Raw genomic sequence first — 16,722 nt, 5'->3', positions numbered from 1 at the left:
CATTTGCAAAAAAAACATCAGTTGTGGCGTGTGTGCAGGCATGGGATAGTGCTGTTCAGATGCAGGTGCAGTGCCCACAATGGGAGCTGAAGTACCATCTGAGAAAGATAACCTAACTGGGCATCAAGACCTCGGCAGTGATGTAATGGCCACGTGCCACAAGGACACTAGCAGTGCTGATAATGTTAGGTCAGCCGCTAGTGCCACAAGGACACTAGCAGTGTGGATAGCTTTGTGTTAGCAGCTAAGATGTTAAACAACATAGCACATAACAGTATATTGTATTTTTACATAACACAGGCAATTGTTGCATTGTGGATTTGTTTTTTTCCAGCATTATGGCACCTAACATTGTATTGCTTGCATGCACTTCACCTCACAGAGAGGATGCAGTACAACATTCTTCATGTAGCACATTGCCACACATCTAAACATGGCACACAGCAGCACAGTACATGGCACCATACTTACCACACCTGGCCTGCACGACATGATTGCAGAAAATACATGGTGCATGGCAATGCGTTCCTGCATGCATCACACTTCATAGAAAACACACAGCACAGTATGTAGCACACTTCATAGAAAACACACGACGCATTGCGTACAGGGACGTCATTTAGGGGTCGCCAGAGGTCGCAACTGCGACCTCTGAGGTCTCCCTTGCGACCTCTGTGGACTCCCTTGTGACCACTAAAAAAGAAAATAAAAATGTATTATTATTATTATTTTTTTTTTTGTGTAATGCAAGCTCCTGGGCTGTGGTCAGCACCACGTGGCTCTTTACTTCTGGAGTGGCTGGCATTTTTTTTCAGGCCCCTTAAAAAGGAAGAAAAATAACAGGAGTGCCATAAGTCTAACACTTTCAGCACTGACCCTAAATAAGAAAGAATAGGAATACTAAATAATGGGTTTTTCTGGAATTGTATACTATAATTGCTAGATTCATTAAAGGTTTATTTCAGGCACACTTCAGGGAGGTGAGTCACTGATTTAGTCTGTTCTTAAACACCTCAACTCAGCCTTTAATCCTTCTGAGGTCGATAAATGAGTACCAACACAGGTTGGGTGCTATTGGGTGTATATTTTTTTTATATAAAGCTCTTAAGCGTAAGTGTTATATAATAACACATCATTATCATTTGGTCATGGACGTCTGCTTGCATTCACAGTAATTTGGTAATATGAGCCTATACACACTGATCTTAATGATACATATGGCGATCCATTCTTGTATGAAATGTACATCACATTATAGTGATATCGTAACCATGTCTCTTGTAGTGTACAATTCTATGTGATGCCACTTCCTGTTTTTTCAACGGGTGAAAGGTTGTGTTCCACCGCTTCCCGCGATATCACTTTGGGGTGGGGTCAAATGACATCACTTCCTGTGATGTCATCAGGGGTCAAGGGTCGCATGAGGTCACTTCCGCTACCCCTGGCATTTTGGTGAAATGGCATCCCTGATTGCGTAGCATACCTACCGACAATCAAGCTCATGACACCACAATTTCAGGTTACATGGTTGCTGGAGAGAGGGTGCATAGCACATACAACAACACTTTCACCATCTGGCACAGCACACACACACCCACACACGGCCTATCACGTTATATTTTCTTTCAATGCAAACATGTTCACCTCTTTGTTCTTGATCGTTTTTAGAACATCTAATGTGGAACACATGGCACTGCGTTATTGTGTCTTGTGTCTGTAGAGATATTGGGTATTATGAGCATTAGTTTCACAATTTTTTTAGCAGACCTCTGAGGTATTGAGCTGCTATCATAGTGTATCAGGCATAGTGGTCAGTTGGGAGCACTTGATTGAATTTCGTCCTGTCCTGCAAACAGGCTGAGCGCTCAAAGGCTGTGGGGAGGGGTACAAGGTAGTAGTTGCCAGCTTATTGCAGGGGAAGCGTGTCTCAGGGGATGAATGCCCAGTCCCAGACAGCAAATACTTCCTCATGTGTGTCATACTGGTTTGTTGCTCATTGGCCCATCTCGGTGGGACGTTGCAGTGTCTGAGGTGGCATGGTCCAATTACAATGAAGCTCTTTATAAAACTATTTTTCTGAGATGAGTTTGGTGCATATTTGATGGCCAAAGGGAGGTTAGATCATGTTGGATAGGTGGTGTTCCTTTGTTGTGACAAGATGGTAACTGCTAATAGTTTTTGAACAATGTCTAAGGTTGTTTAGGGGACTGGTGATGACCAGCCAATGATAATGTTAGGATTATATTTTTGTTACATTTCTATTACATATGGTAATATTTTGTTTGTGGCTACAAAAGGTACAGCCCGCAAGGGAAGTTTTGAAGTTGGCTATGATTTGTTCATCTTCCCGGCCGCAATGTAAGAACATATTTAGTGTTTTTTTTCCTGCAAGTGGTGCACTACTGTGGATTTCTTTTTTCCTACTTTTGGACCTTTGTTGGGAGCGCCCCTAAATGAACTTTGCTAGCAGGCCTTATGATGACAACATCTGGAAAATATAGTCTGTTAAGCGACTTCAATTCAGCACTCCAACTAAGTCAATGCCAAGTCTGGGATGCCCAAGGGAAGCCCTTATTTATATATTTTTATGACAAGTTCATAGATCTGGATGATAAACTCTTATATAACGCCCCTCTCTTTGAATCCCCCTGACCTCACTGAGCCAAGAAGTAGGTTTGTTTTGCAAATTAAAAGATTTATTGAAAAATTAAACAAGATATATATCACACTTTTATAAATAAATTAATATTTGATAGCACACTTATGAATATGACAGTGATCAACAATGGATAATATTACTATTACACTAGCACACTTTTTTAATTACTTAGGAGTTGGTATAGAGAGGATAAGTTAGCTGAGGATACTTTATGGTTTCAAGGAAATGCAACGATGGAAAAGAACGCAGCACAGAAATAAACTGATATGGTTTCAACAAGAGATAATATAATCACTTTTCTTTTGACAATTCACCCCTCCCCCCTATGCAATATAAAGAGATGGAAAAGAGCACACAATTTTCAGGAATATAATCAAATTCTAGTCCCCCCCCCCCTCCTAGCAAGCTTAGACCAACCGGTATGCTTTTAAAACATGCAGAAATACTTTTAATGTGATTTGTAATGAAGGGAAAATATGCTAAAAATGATTTTAATTCCCTATAGGAGATTCAGGGTAGGTGACAGCTACTTTGAATTAGTTCAGGTCAACACTAGCAATGATTCATGAGGGATTATCAGGTTGAAAATGGATTTCAGCAGTTGCAAGCAAAAGACAGCGATTTTTTTAACGTGCGTTGAGATGAGCTAGTTTTCAATTCGCGGCACTTTTTGAGAGTGCGTAAAGCACGATTACGAAAAACTATAAGGAATAGAAAGTATTAGGGCTTGCAAATCTCGTTCCTAGCACGTATGGTTCAAAAGATACAGACGATTTTGTGGAGGTAGATTCTCAGAAATAAAGTAAGATTCAAATGGCAAATGACACTTTCACAGGTTTGAAATCACAGAATGGACACACGATTTCTATGCAGTTCTAAATAGGTTGAAATGGTTTGAATTAGATTATGTTAAACTAAGAGATTGGTTTTGCACAGCTCTGGCTGGATACTCACTCCTAATTTTGGAAGGAATGGGCCTCGTCATAGATCTGGTCAACAGGTTTAGCTGCGGTTCTCTCTGCTCTGCTGGTCTGGATCTCTGGTTCTGGCAAAAGTTCTGGCACTGCACAGCAGTCTGGTCTGGGTCTGTTCTTCTATCGGCACTGCACGGCGGTCTGGATACAGCTCTGCTTTCTGGCACAGGGTTCTAGCCAGAATCAAACAGCTTGCCCTACTGTTGAATAGTTTGGTTAGGTTGCTGGATTCTGAGGCCTCTGAAGGATTCAGCTTGTGGACTAGGCCTCTCTGCTACAAGTTCTGAAGTCTGGATTCTAAGTTCTGGTCTCTGGATCTGTCTGGATTTGAAGTCTGGAGTCTCCCGTCAAAGTGCTTCGCAAGAAAGTGGAAAGTGAATCTCTACCTGAGTCTCAGTGGCTCTTTTTATGTCTTTTGAAAGTGGGTGGGAAGGCTGACTTTCTATGCCCAACCCTCTGAGGATCCTGATAGGCTATGGGATCCTCTGTCGCCTGACTGGGGAACTGAATTGTGAGTCATCCGGCATCCTTTTTATGGCATACAAAAAGAACACTCCCCTTGTCACTTTGCACACATCTATTTTTGACTTAAATGCATATTTATCTATGTACAATTTTTTTAATATTATATGTCCAGTTAACATATTTTCTGTAGCACCAAACCATCCGATCCCTGTCTTTGTAAGATGTCGTGTTCACTTCTGACAGAATTATGCTCTTTTCATCCAGAACACAACCTCTAAACTTTTCCAGAATTTACACAAATGTGTGCAAGGAATATGGGCATCAGATGATGAAGTGTTAGATTTTTAACATAAATACATTTGGAGTAATACCCTATTTTCCGCTACTACCCAACATACCACAAAGTCCTAACACCTCTTAAAATGTGCAGAGAAAAATCACAGGAATCATGATATTATTGATATAATTTTGACAATTATGTACTATGAATTATCCATCTTTCTAAAATTATGCTCTGGCCCAGAGGCGTGTGGTTTCCTAAAGCACATGGGGGAATTTCTTGTTTTTTCTGCTTCCTCCAAGCTCAGCTGGCTCACAGAGGCAGTGCCCCTCCCATTTCCTTCCAAGAGGAAGCCATTTACGACCCCCTGATTTAGAAATTGCTTGAAGCAAAGGGGAGTTCATTGTTCTGTTTCCCTGCTCCCAGGTACTCCCCCCTTGATTCAATCAGAGAGGTGTGATCTCCTTTTGGTGGGGGCAGCAGAATGCAGCCAGGCCTGTGAATGCAGTTGCTGGGCAAGTTTCAACTCCTGTCGGGGGTCGTTGCCGGGCAGAATTCAATCCCTTTAAGCCAGGCTTCAGCAAAATGTCACTTTTGTTCCCATTTTTCTTCATTCAAATCAAACTTACAATTTTGACACATGCAGCTAGAACGCTGATTCTAAGTTCAAAAATATGACATTTAAACAGTTGCAACCTATGTGACACTCCAAAGTAAATCACTCATTTAATTTAAACTTTTCGATTTTAGTGGCTTTAAGTCCAATTTCACTTAAGCTGCTGACATCCACAGCTCAGCCAGTTTTGTTATAAACATTATTTTAGGCTCTTCACCCTTCCAGATTTGGTATGCACACAAGACTTCATTCTACCAGACGTCTGCTGGTGTTCAGTAGGATTTTTGAATATCTTGCAATGTTTGAAATAGGCATTTTGAGCTTGCATTTCAGAGAACCAAATGTGATTTCAAAGCGCTTTTTGAGCTAACGGGAACTGCTGTTTTTCCTTTGGTACTACGTTCCACTCATGGCGCTTCTGGGCCATCACGCTCGCACTGGTGGGTGGCAGGTCAGGAGACCATTTTGGTGTGCGCAAAACTCTGCGGTTTTCCTGGATTCTGACGCAAATGTGGGCTTTTCGGCCATCTTGGATTTTCTAAGCCCACAGCACCAAATGTTGTAGCATAATAATTCAAACGTGGGTCAAGACACCTGACAAGTCAGTGTCTGAGCTTATGAAAGCAGTGCCTGGTAAATGCCTATGCTATACTTATAGACAAGCCAAACCTGTTGTCTTTGTCGCTGCTTGTAGTTAGAATGACTTCAGATGGAAGGGCAAACATGTTGCTTATAATTCAAGTAGCTGAAGGCACATTTGGTTAAGACATATTTATTATTGTGTAAATACCCAAACAACAACCACACAGGTTGTGAGTTCCTATTCACATCTTTGGGGGTGGACGACCTTACCCAAAAATAGGCCCACCTCTTAAGAAGTGAGTGCACATTTATTTATGTAAATATCTATATATGTTTATATATATATGTATCATGTGCCACAGCCTGAAGGCTTTAGGGCACACATTTAGACAAGGATGAAAACAAACAACATATTAGCAGGTGCAACTTTCACCGAAAGGGATTTAGTTGAATAGAAATGTCTTCACCTGCTTCCGGAAAGTGAGGAGGCATTTTGTTAGCGACACCCAGGAGTGTGCTGCAATAATCCAGTCTAGGCATTATAATAGCCTGGACATTTGATTCGCAATTTTTACTGGTCACAAATGGCTTCACAAGTCTTAACAGTTTAAGATGATTTTGCGATTTCTTAAGAACATTATCTACCTGATTGTCCGCCTCAAGTGAGCTTTCGAATATCACAACCAATGTCTTGACATTATTTTGGACATTAACACGATGCCCATTGTTAAGATGGATTTCTGAACTCTGTCCTGGAGGGGCAGAGGTTCAGAAGGGCAGCCTAGTTTCTTGGAACAGGGTAACCTCTGGACAAGCCAGACCAATCAAGGTAGCGATCGCGGCAGTCAAGACTAGGTCTCAAGAGGGGTGAGGGTGACTGAAAGCCTGCAATGAGCACACAAAGCAAGGACGCTTACAAATTACTCCAAGCAGGTGTTATATTAAAAATGTAGACACATTTATTACAAGTCCTTTGTAATATTGACCATAGCAAAGAATCACGATAAAACTCAAGTAAACCAACACATCACCATCAAATACAATATATATACAATTACCGAAGGGTATAAAGAGTTAGAAGCACGAAATATGCAGACCACCTAGATGGGGAGGAAAACAGGCAGTGCAAGTAATCGTGTAGACCCAGTTCGACTTCAGAGGCCACCTAACTAGAAGGAAGTCCGAGCCCTACGAAGAGTGGAGCCTTGTGCTCAAAAGTACCTGCACACGCTGGTGCCAATGGGTCAAGGGGAGTCTCTTCAAGGAAGTCAGGCAGTTCAGAGCGGTGAACAAAGGAGGGCAAACAAATCTCTGCCACTCAAGCGCGGCCTCCACTTGCGGGCAGAAGCAGAGCGTGAGTGCGAAAAAGGTGTGCTGTTTAACACAGCGAGGAAAAGCTATGGGCTACTGCAGGAGGGCGACCAGTTCCAGCGTTACTACTCACTGGCCCCCGATGCAGGCAGACCCAGGCTTCTCCGTGTCAGTTTCAGTGCTGGCAGGTTCAGATACGAGCATGGGACTACGAGCAGAAGTTAGAGTTGAGGATGTCCCAAACGCAGTGAACCTGCACAGATTGTTACCACAGCAGGGCAACGAAGCATCCGTGTGTATTTCAGCCCAATGTACACTTCTCACTTCAGACCTGGGAATGCCAAGTGTACGAATCGTGTGAGAGCGTCGAGGACTCGGAATACAGCAGCAACCTGACGGCGGTTACAGAGCAAGATTCCTGGGTAGGCTGGTCAGTCCACTGGATGGCCCAGAGACACTTCCGAAGCCTTATGTGCAGGAGATGGTGAAGATGCCGAGAATAGTTGTTCCCACTATTCCAAAGGATCGAAGTACCAGTACAGGCCTTCTCGTTCGATCAGAGGTAGAAAGGGTTTCACAAAGCGACAGCAGTGCAGAGGAGCAGTCCTTCTGCGGGTCACCAGCGATTCCTCGGTTCAGCCTCTTAGTTGCAGGATACTTGGCTCCTGTATCCCTTTGTTCGTGAGAACTCAGGAGATCGACATGGTAGTGTTGTTTCCAGCCTCCTCTTATCCACGGTTCCCTTCACGCCAAAACGGAGAGGACCCAATGGGAGATCTGCTCACAAAACACTCACACCATACGTGGACCTATCACGGACCAGGGTGGTCCCAGGCATTCACGACACACTAGACTCTCTGGCACCCAGGATGTGTATTGGGATCAGACATCCCAGCCCACATCCTGGAAGCACACACAAGGCCTGTAGAAGCCCGCGAAAGCATCTGTGTTTCGCGGGAAAGTACATGCCCAAATAAGGAAGGCCCCGGGTCGGCTCGACCTGGGGAAGGTGAAGGGGGCAAGACGGTCAGCGGGCAGGACAAAGAGCCTTGTGGTCTGGCCATTTTGGAAGCCAGGCCACCATTTTGGGCTAAGCGCGAGAAACGGCTTAAACAGCCAAAAGGAGCTCAAAACACAAAGAAATGATTGCTGCCACCAGTCCCGTCCGTGATTCACTTGCACCGTTCGTTAACAATCCAAAGAGAGTGTCTAGGGCCTGTAGAAGACTAGAGACCCAAGAGAGCAGTAACTTAGCTTACAGTGCCCTCTTGTGTCATGTTGCACGAAAGCTGCAACATGATAAAAGAACGTTTCCCGGTACTGACTGTCTTAAGGGCATGACAGTTTCCCCGTAAGAATGGAGCGAAAGCCCAGAGGAGTGCGGCAGAAGGCTGCACTTCACTGGCAAAGTCTAGATCACGGTGAAAAAAACAGCAAAAACTTTAGGGGTTGCCACATGGAAGGAAAATTACCCACAATTAAGAAATCTTTCCTAATACCCATCCAATAAAAAATGACTAAAATGAGGGTCAAGTTTCCTTAGAGTCTGGGATGATCCAATAATTAGTATCTTAATTTTTGTGTCATTAAGGCAGAGTTTATTAAATGTCATGCATTCCTTCACTAGTTTGTAACTATCTTGGATTTTTTTTTAGAGTCTTTCATATAATCGCCACTCAGTTCAAACATCAGCTGCGTGTCGTCAGCATAATTCGTAAAATGTACCCCATTCATGTCAAGAAGATCACACAAAGGGTGAACACAATGGCGTCCCCTGGGCATGATGTAGGACGCATTTTCTTTATTAGTACCCTGGCGACAGATGATCAGAATGCAACAAGCATTCTGATTGGCTCTAGCCAGGTCCCTACCCGGCCTGGAATTCCTCCGTCAGGATTCCACTGCCTTTGTGCCCGGCGGGGGGGCGTGGCAGCCCCTCAGCCAATGAGAAGGCTCGAAGCGGGGCCATCCCCACTCCGAGCCTCCCCGCGGCTGAGAGGCTGCCTTCGCCCCCCGCCGGGGACTTGGGTAAGTCTTTTTATTTTTTTATTTTTCCCTTCCCTCCCCTCCCTTCCACCCGCGCCCCTCAACTTACCTTCTTGATCCTGCGTCCCCGGCAGGGGACGAGGGAAGCCTCCAGCCGTGTGGAGACTCAGAGCGGGGCCATCCCCACTCTGCGCCTCCACACGGCTGGGGTTTCCCTCGTCCCACGCCGGGGACCCAGGTACTTTTTTTTTTTTGCCGTCCCAAAGACCGCCCTCCCAACCCCACTTACCTTTTTTTTATCCTTTTTCGGGAGCGGACGCGCTGGGAACACTTGTGTTCACAGCGCGTCCGCTCCCGATGGCTGCCATGGAAAGGGAAAACGGACTGCGTTTTCCCTTTCCATGGCAGCGGCCATTTTCTTGGTCGTTTTTTTTTCTGTCCCAAAACGCCGCAGTAATCCCCACACCGCTCGGGTTCTATTGCTTAAATATCTTTTCCATATCCGAGATAAGGATAGGGGAAAAACTAAACTCGGGCCCATCAACAATCCCAGTTTTTAAAGTTTCACCTGTAGAGGCAAGTTCTTGACTAATGTTCTCATGAGAATTAGCTATTTTGCTGGCAAAGGCTTGCTGCATATGTATACACTCCTCTGTAGAAAGGGAAGCTATATTAGGCTTCAAATTGGGTTTTTCCAGGTTTCTCAGGATTTCAAAGAGTTTGTTGTAGTGTTCCCGTCATATTCAATTTCGCCATTGAAATAATTTTTCTTAGCTTCATGTATTCCCTTCTTATATTGCTTCACAATGGCTTTCCAGATAGACTTATTTATTTCTGTTTTGTTTTTAATCAAACAGCGTTCTGTCTCCGCTTTTCCTGTTTAAGCATGGTTTGTCTGTGCTTGAACCACTTACGGTGGTTGGAAATCCCTGACTAACTTGGTCTTTATTGGGCCAATAACATTTAACATGGTTTCCAGATCTTCGATATGTATTGCCACCAGTAACTGAGGAGGATACAGATCAGAGGTTTTAGACATGATGTCCTACAAACATCTATCCAGATCTTGCACTCCTATCTTCTTCACATTTCTACTAGTAATGCTCTTAAGTGTTTTGCATTGCAGGGACTGCTTTTCTTGCAAAGTAACATGAAAGTTAACAAAGAGGTGGTCAGACCAAATACAGGGCTAAGTAATGAAGGGACTTATCTGTAGCCTCCATGAGACTACCCAATCCAAGACATTGGCCCTCATCAGGAGGTTGGAGGTAACCATGGCGCTTTTAGCGGCATGGTTGCCTCCTTACCGCAATCCGGACCCGGGTCGCTCGAATGAGGACTTACCGGGCCATCGCAACCTTGGCGGACCCGGTAATTCCCCGTCCGAGAAACCTGGACCCGGTCCATCCCCATTCGAGCCCCCATAGGGCTCAATGGGAATGGGGATGGAGCTAACAACGGGCCTGTTAATGACGTGCCCGTTGTTAGCTCCCTGGTGTCCTCGCGGGACCCGGTATGGACGCCTGGTTTTTCCAGGCACCCATTGCGGGTCCCGCGAGGAGACCTTGTGGTAGGGCGGAATGGGTTTACCGGCACCGGCCCCATCCCGCCAACCTTAGGATGAGGGCCATTGCCTTTAACATGTGCTGGTGCCTTTTTTTGGGCTATTATGTAATTATTTTTTAAAGTTTGTTCCAGGCAAAGAGCTTCTTTGTCAGTCTCTGTTAAATTCCCCCATCAATAGGGTAGATGAGTTAGGTTTATTAAGGCATGTTAAGGTACTCATGAGATCCTCATTAAAATTGGGCTCATTGGGAGGGTGAAACATCAAAATAATGTTAGTGCAGTGTACTGGTGAGGAGATGATTTTAAGATGCAACAACCCACAACTCTCACAATTTGCAGGAGATATGAAAAATTGAGATTCTCTCTGGCAATAAGTGCAACTCCCCTTCCCAACCCAACATCTCTATTTTCTCCAAAGAAATTGTAGCATTTTGGAGTGGCTGGATCAATGATTGGTCCACTCAAGTCTTTAAGCCATGTCTCAGTGATTGCCATGATATCAAACTGCGTATCTAATATATAGACATGACATAAATAGCATACTTTTCCAAGGAACGGGTATTTAAAAGTCTAATTTTTAATGAAGGTCCATTCAAGGTGTGTGTCATTAAGGGATCAACACTTGTGTCTTCCACATACATGTCAATGAGGGAGGCAATTCCCATTTCTGTGGCTACTTTTGGACAGGAAAGAGGCTCAGATATGACTTCATCTTGCGCAAATATTATAGCTGGAAATGAAATCTGGTTGTTAGTTTCACCTTTCCCGTTAGGTAAGTGTTGTTTTTGCAAAACAGTGCCCACCCCAGAACAGCTACCTGGTCTTTCTCTCTTGCTAACAGTATTGGGTAAATTTTGTATCGTGTTGTCAGACAAATCACTAATGTACACATCCATGTATTTCTTTATAATAGTTTGCCTAGTTTGAATCTGGGCCTCCAGAGTGGATGACATACCTTAAAGCAGCAATAAGGAAGAGGCAAGAATAATATAGGATTGTAGATAAACTGCAAACTCACAGGAATCTACAGGGAGAGTATGGCAGGCAGGTAAGTGCAGACTTGCGCAGACTTATTTGGCCCAGACACTCCAGTGCTGATGCACCTGACCAGAAATTAAATACTCACCTGGACTACAAAACTGAAGGGGACTGTAGCTCTGGAGTGCCGGCGAACACAGTTGAAGGAATCGAGTGAAAACAGGTGTTTAAAATACGCGAAATACAGCGTGCAAGAAGTTTAAAGAACACAACACAAGACAAAGTCAAATGCTAATAATGTGAATCTAAAAGATGTTTCTAATATCTATAAAGTTTTGTCTAAAATCCTAAAATACACAATGTAGGTAGTGCAGTCAAAATAACATGGATAAATTGCTCACGCATGTCCATAAAAGCAAGTTTATTGTACAAACGGCTCGGAGGGGCTCGATGACTCTTTAGTGACTGATCTAACCTGAATCTCCTCACAATACATATATTTTGCAAACGTTAGCACACTTCCACATATTGTGTTACGAAGTCATTCCTCCAAATATGATTGGTCAACTCTATACAAATAAATCTAACCCCTCTCAGTTCCCACACTCTCATTGGATGCATTAATTTAACCACCATCCCCTTTCGACATACATTTGCATTATTTCATATTTACAGCACACCCCTTTTCGGCATCTTTTCGAATGTCGTGACATCATCACACACACAATCCTAATTCACTACACGTTCGATCTGGTCGGGTAAGGAGGGGGAGAAACAAAGTTCCCTTTGAACTGACAATAAGCATCTCAAACACCCAGACTTTCTAGTGTCCTTGTTTCACACTAATATATAAGGACTACCATTTCAGCACGCATGGCCTCTGGCCACACCCTGGTCACTAATGAGAACCTGATTGAAACCCATAAACCATTTGTTCACTCTGTCCTTAAGAACCCCTTGCACTGGGTTTATTACCTGGCCCCAAAATGACCCTACCCGGTGGCCGGACTTCCCTGGACACTGAATAGCAACTCCCATGTACTTAAAAAGATCACATATCCTGTCCACAATAGCACCAAGTGCTAAAACTCTTTCCTGGCTGCAGCTGACCATTTGATATCATCTCAGCTGCCCGAATGCAGTTAGCTGCCTTCTCCCAGCCTTCAACATCGATCAAGTAGATGCCCAGGTTGCACAGAGTTTATCTCACCATCCCAGGTAACACTAATAGTAACATTCTTACCATTCTCATTAACTACACAAGATACAAGCTAAATAACAACATTGTACCAGCATCATCATCACCTCAGTTACCAATATGGCGTGCACAACACAAACCCTTCTTTCCCAATAAGACCATTTTCGACCACCCCAACACATCTCAACTCTCCCATATCTTCACTTCCCATAGCAATAGTTTTGTATTATAAGCAGCTCTTGTTGGAGAGGTGGAGTGGAGGCTTTCTAGTCAAATTGTTGTCAATTATAATACCCCAGCCATGATGGTTTGACACTGATGCAATGAGATAGTTATCTTTGCATTGATAACATGGTACAAGCTGCTTGTATTTTGCAATGTGCAAAGGCTGAAAACATATTTGTGTGTCTCTCATAAACCACCTGCGTAGTGAGCTGTTGAATGCAAAATTACCATGCAGTTTAAACAAGCAATGTTGTCTTTCTTTGGTGAACTCTATCTTCTTGTAGTTTGTCGATTTGCTAAGCTCATCTAAGCAGTGATCATGACGTACAAATGCAAGAAACCACAAGTGTACTTTCCTGAGACTATAACTTGATATCCCCTACTCCAAATGATACAGAAATGACATAACATATATATCTGAAAGAACATAGGGAAAGAAGCCAAAGAATGTGGGTGGATGTGAGTTATGTTTGATGAGGAGAAAAGGGTGGGGAGGCAGACCTTCACCATCCTTTCCCCTCACTCTCTGGCCGACCTCCCTTGGCCCTCCTCCTACCCCCACCTGCGAAGCTAAGAACCTCAGGGTCATCTTTGACTCCACCCTTTCCTTCACCACCCACAACTCTGAGGTCTCTAAAAAGTCAAATTTCTGACTGCACCTCCTCAGAGGTACTCTGCCCTTCCTCTCCTTCCCCCAGAAGCTCATGGTATCCCAAGCTCCGGTTCTCTCTAGCTTGGACTATTGTAACAGCCTCTTTCTAAATCTACCTGTCTCTACTCTTCGCCCTCTGCAACTAATCCAGAACAGGACTGCGAGACTTGTCCTTGGCCTCAAGCCCTGGGATCGTATCTCTCCAGCTCTGAAATCTCTCCACTGGCTCCCAGTGGATGCAAGGATTAAATTCAAAACCCTCTGCATTGTCCACAAGGCTTTCTGGGGCCTGGGTCCAAAATACCATCAGCTATCCCTCTGCAAATACCTCCCATCTTCAGCTCTTCGCTCCTCTACCTCCAACTCCCCCAGGGTCAGTCGTTTTTCAAAGAAACAAGCTGGGGTAGATCTCTGTCTTTGGCTGGGGCCTCCCTCTGGAACAGCCTCCCTGCCACTCTAAATCTTGAGGAGAACCATCTCCGGTTCCGGAAGCACCTCAAGACCTTCCTATTTTCTTCTGCCTTCACTCCCCCTCTCCCCTGCTGATCTGTTCTCTCTTGGCACCGTGCACCTGGCCACTCTTCTGTCCTTCGGGCCCAGGTACCTGCTCACCCTGCCACCAACCCGCACTGCCTCCGGGCCACCCCTTGCACTGGGGTCTGTATCTGTACCCATACAGCCCCCCCTTTTTCTTCCTGTACTTATCGGACCTACCCTGTCTGCTGCCTTAAACCTAGCACTTGCAAATTGCTGGCTGCATTACCACTGTTAGTTGCCTTTATTATTTATTTATTGTTATTTATCTGTTTCTCCTCTGCTTCGCACTATCCACTTCTCCCCTCTTCCATGCACTTTTCCCCTCCCCCTCTCCCATGCACTTGTGCGTTCTCAATGTCACTGGGCCTAATAAAATCGCTGTTTTGTTCTCCCCTGTCCCCCCCCCCACCATTGCCTTGTCGCGCTCTGAAACACTTGTGTACAAGCGCAATAGAAATAAAATATCAATCAGTCAATCAACTGTATTTCCGATCTCCAAGGTGTCCTGATTTTTTTTTAAAACCTTTATTTATTTGAGTAAACCGATATGGCCAAAAAGTGGCGCTCTCCCTCCTTTGGTGGTTGGTGCTCGGGAAACGAACTTAGCCACATTTGTTTAAATACTGGGAAAACACATGTCTCCGCGTGGTTGTAGCACTACAAAAAACCACTCAGTAGGCAAGTACAAAAACTCCCAGCACACAAGACCTAGCTATTGCTATATCATCTTTAATTCATACAAAAATACAGCACATCTTGAAAACAGAGGTAGAAGTTATCCCTCTGTGGCAGACATAAGGTGTATAAAAGCACTCACCCCATGGGTGGAAAAGTCACGCGTTCCACCTGAATGCCCAGGCTTCCTCAGACTATTGTTATCCAAATGCACGGTTACCATCATAGAGTTTAAAAAGGGAAGTGCTATCCCAGCGCGTTCCCACACGTTTCGCATCACTTTACCAAGCAGTCATGTGACCACAACTGCATATCATAGGCGTGAGCTGTTCGTACGCAATGACCTCCTTATTAGAGTGGTCATGTGCCTATAGAGACCTAATGTCTGATATATAAATGGTCCCGTGTATAATATACATTACCACTATGAACTGCTAGTGGCTAACGTGATGTTTAAACACTGTGGGAAACGCTCGGGATTCACACAATTTAAAAATAATTTTTTGTTCCTAAAATCAATCAATATATTACATAAATGCACCAGTGTGCTTTATAATCAACTGAACATGAACAGCTCAAATGGCTCCCATGGGGAGTGAATATATAGGAGGGCATCATCAGCATACAGGGAGACAATATCGGACTAGCTCGCAGTGCGTAAGCCTCTATGAGAGTGTGACTGTTGCATCATATCAGCAAAGGGTTCCATGGCTATTGCGAATATTGGGGGGGAGAAGGGACAGCCCTGTCGTGTTCCTCTAGCTATCTGGAAGGGGCGGAGCACCTATCTTCAGTGCGGACCCCGGCCAATGGATTGGTGTATAGCAGTTTAACCCAGGTGCGAAAATTGGGACCAAATTTGCATTTCTCCAGGACTCGCCACAGGTAATCCCACGACACTGAGTCGAATGCCTTCTGCATGTCTAAGGTGGCCGCCACTGCCTGCACCCCTGGACCGATCCTACTGATCACATTGAAGAGCCTTCTCAGATTCAGGGAGGTGGATCTGCCGGGGACAAATCCCACTTGGCCAGGGTGAATGATGTGGGGCATGAATGAGGCTAATTGGGTGGCTAGTAGTTTGGCATATATCTTGACGTCGCAGTTTATTAGTGAAAGGGGGCGGTACGAGCCACATTGGGTAGGGGATTTACCAGGTTTGAGGAGGTCTGTTATCATTGCCTCACGAAGTGAGGGGGGTGGGAGTATGCCCTTCTCGCATGCCTCTTCCCATAGGACCAGCAGGTGTGGAACCAGGAGAGATATAAATCTTTTATAAAAGTCAATGGGGCAGCCATCAGGGCCTTGGGACTTACCAGATGCCAACGATTCAATAGCTTCCATAAATTCTTCGGTAGTGAATGGTCTCTCAAGGGAAGCACTGGCGTCAGGGGAAAGGACCGAGAGAGGGAATTTCTCTGGATAGGAGTCGATTTCTGATATCTGGGGTCCATCAACTTTCGAATATAGGCAGGAGTAGAATGACATAAATTCTGTGTTGATGTCTTGTGGTGAGGTGGCCAATGTACTATCGGGTCTCTCTATCGCCGGTATGTTGGGGCCTCCAGATTCTCGACGGATCAGCCTGGCCAGTAATGTGCCTGGTCTCTCTCCCTCGCCGTACTTCCTCACCAGATGAGGGCTATCTAGGAATTTGACCTCTCGTTCGGCTAAGCTGCAGAAAGCGTTTAGTTCCGAACCTAGAAGTGCCAGTGTTTCAGGGGATTGATCTAGGGCATATTGGGACTCCACGGCAGCTAGGGACGATTCACTGCTAGCAATGTCCAAACAAATTCCTTTCAGGATACCACTACCTTTGGAGATGGCAATGCCTCTAATATATGTTTAAAGGATTCCCAAAGGGTGGCTTGTGATGACACTGAATTAGTATTGACCTCAAAGAACTCCTTAATGGAGGACTCTATCTCAGAGGCGAAGACCTGATCAAGTAGCGCATGGGGGCTCATCCTCCATTGTCTTGCTCTATTGTAGTCGTGACCCCAGTTCAGTGAGATAAT

This window comes from Ambystoma mexicanum, chromosome 14, assembly GCF_040938575.1.
Source record: "Ambystoma mexicanum isolate Mex_15411 chromosome 14, UKY_AmexF1_1, whole genome shotgun sequence".
NCBI lineage: Eukaryota > Metazoa > Chordata > Amphibia > Caudata > Ambystomatidae > Ambystoma > Ambystoma mexicanum.
Note: the sequence above shows the minus strand (reverse complement) of the source record.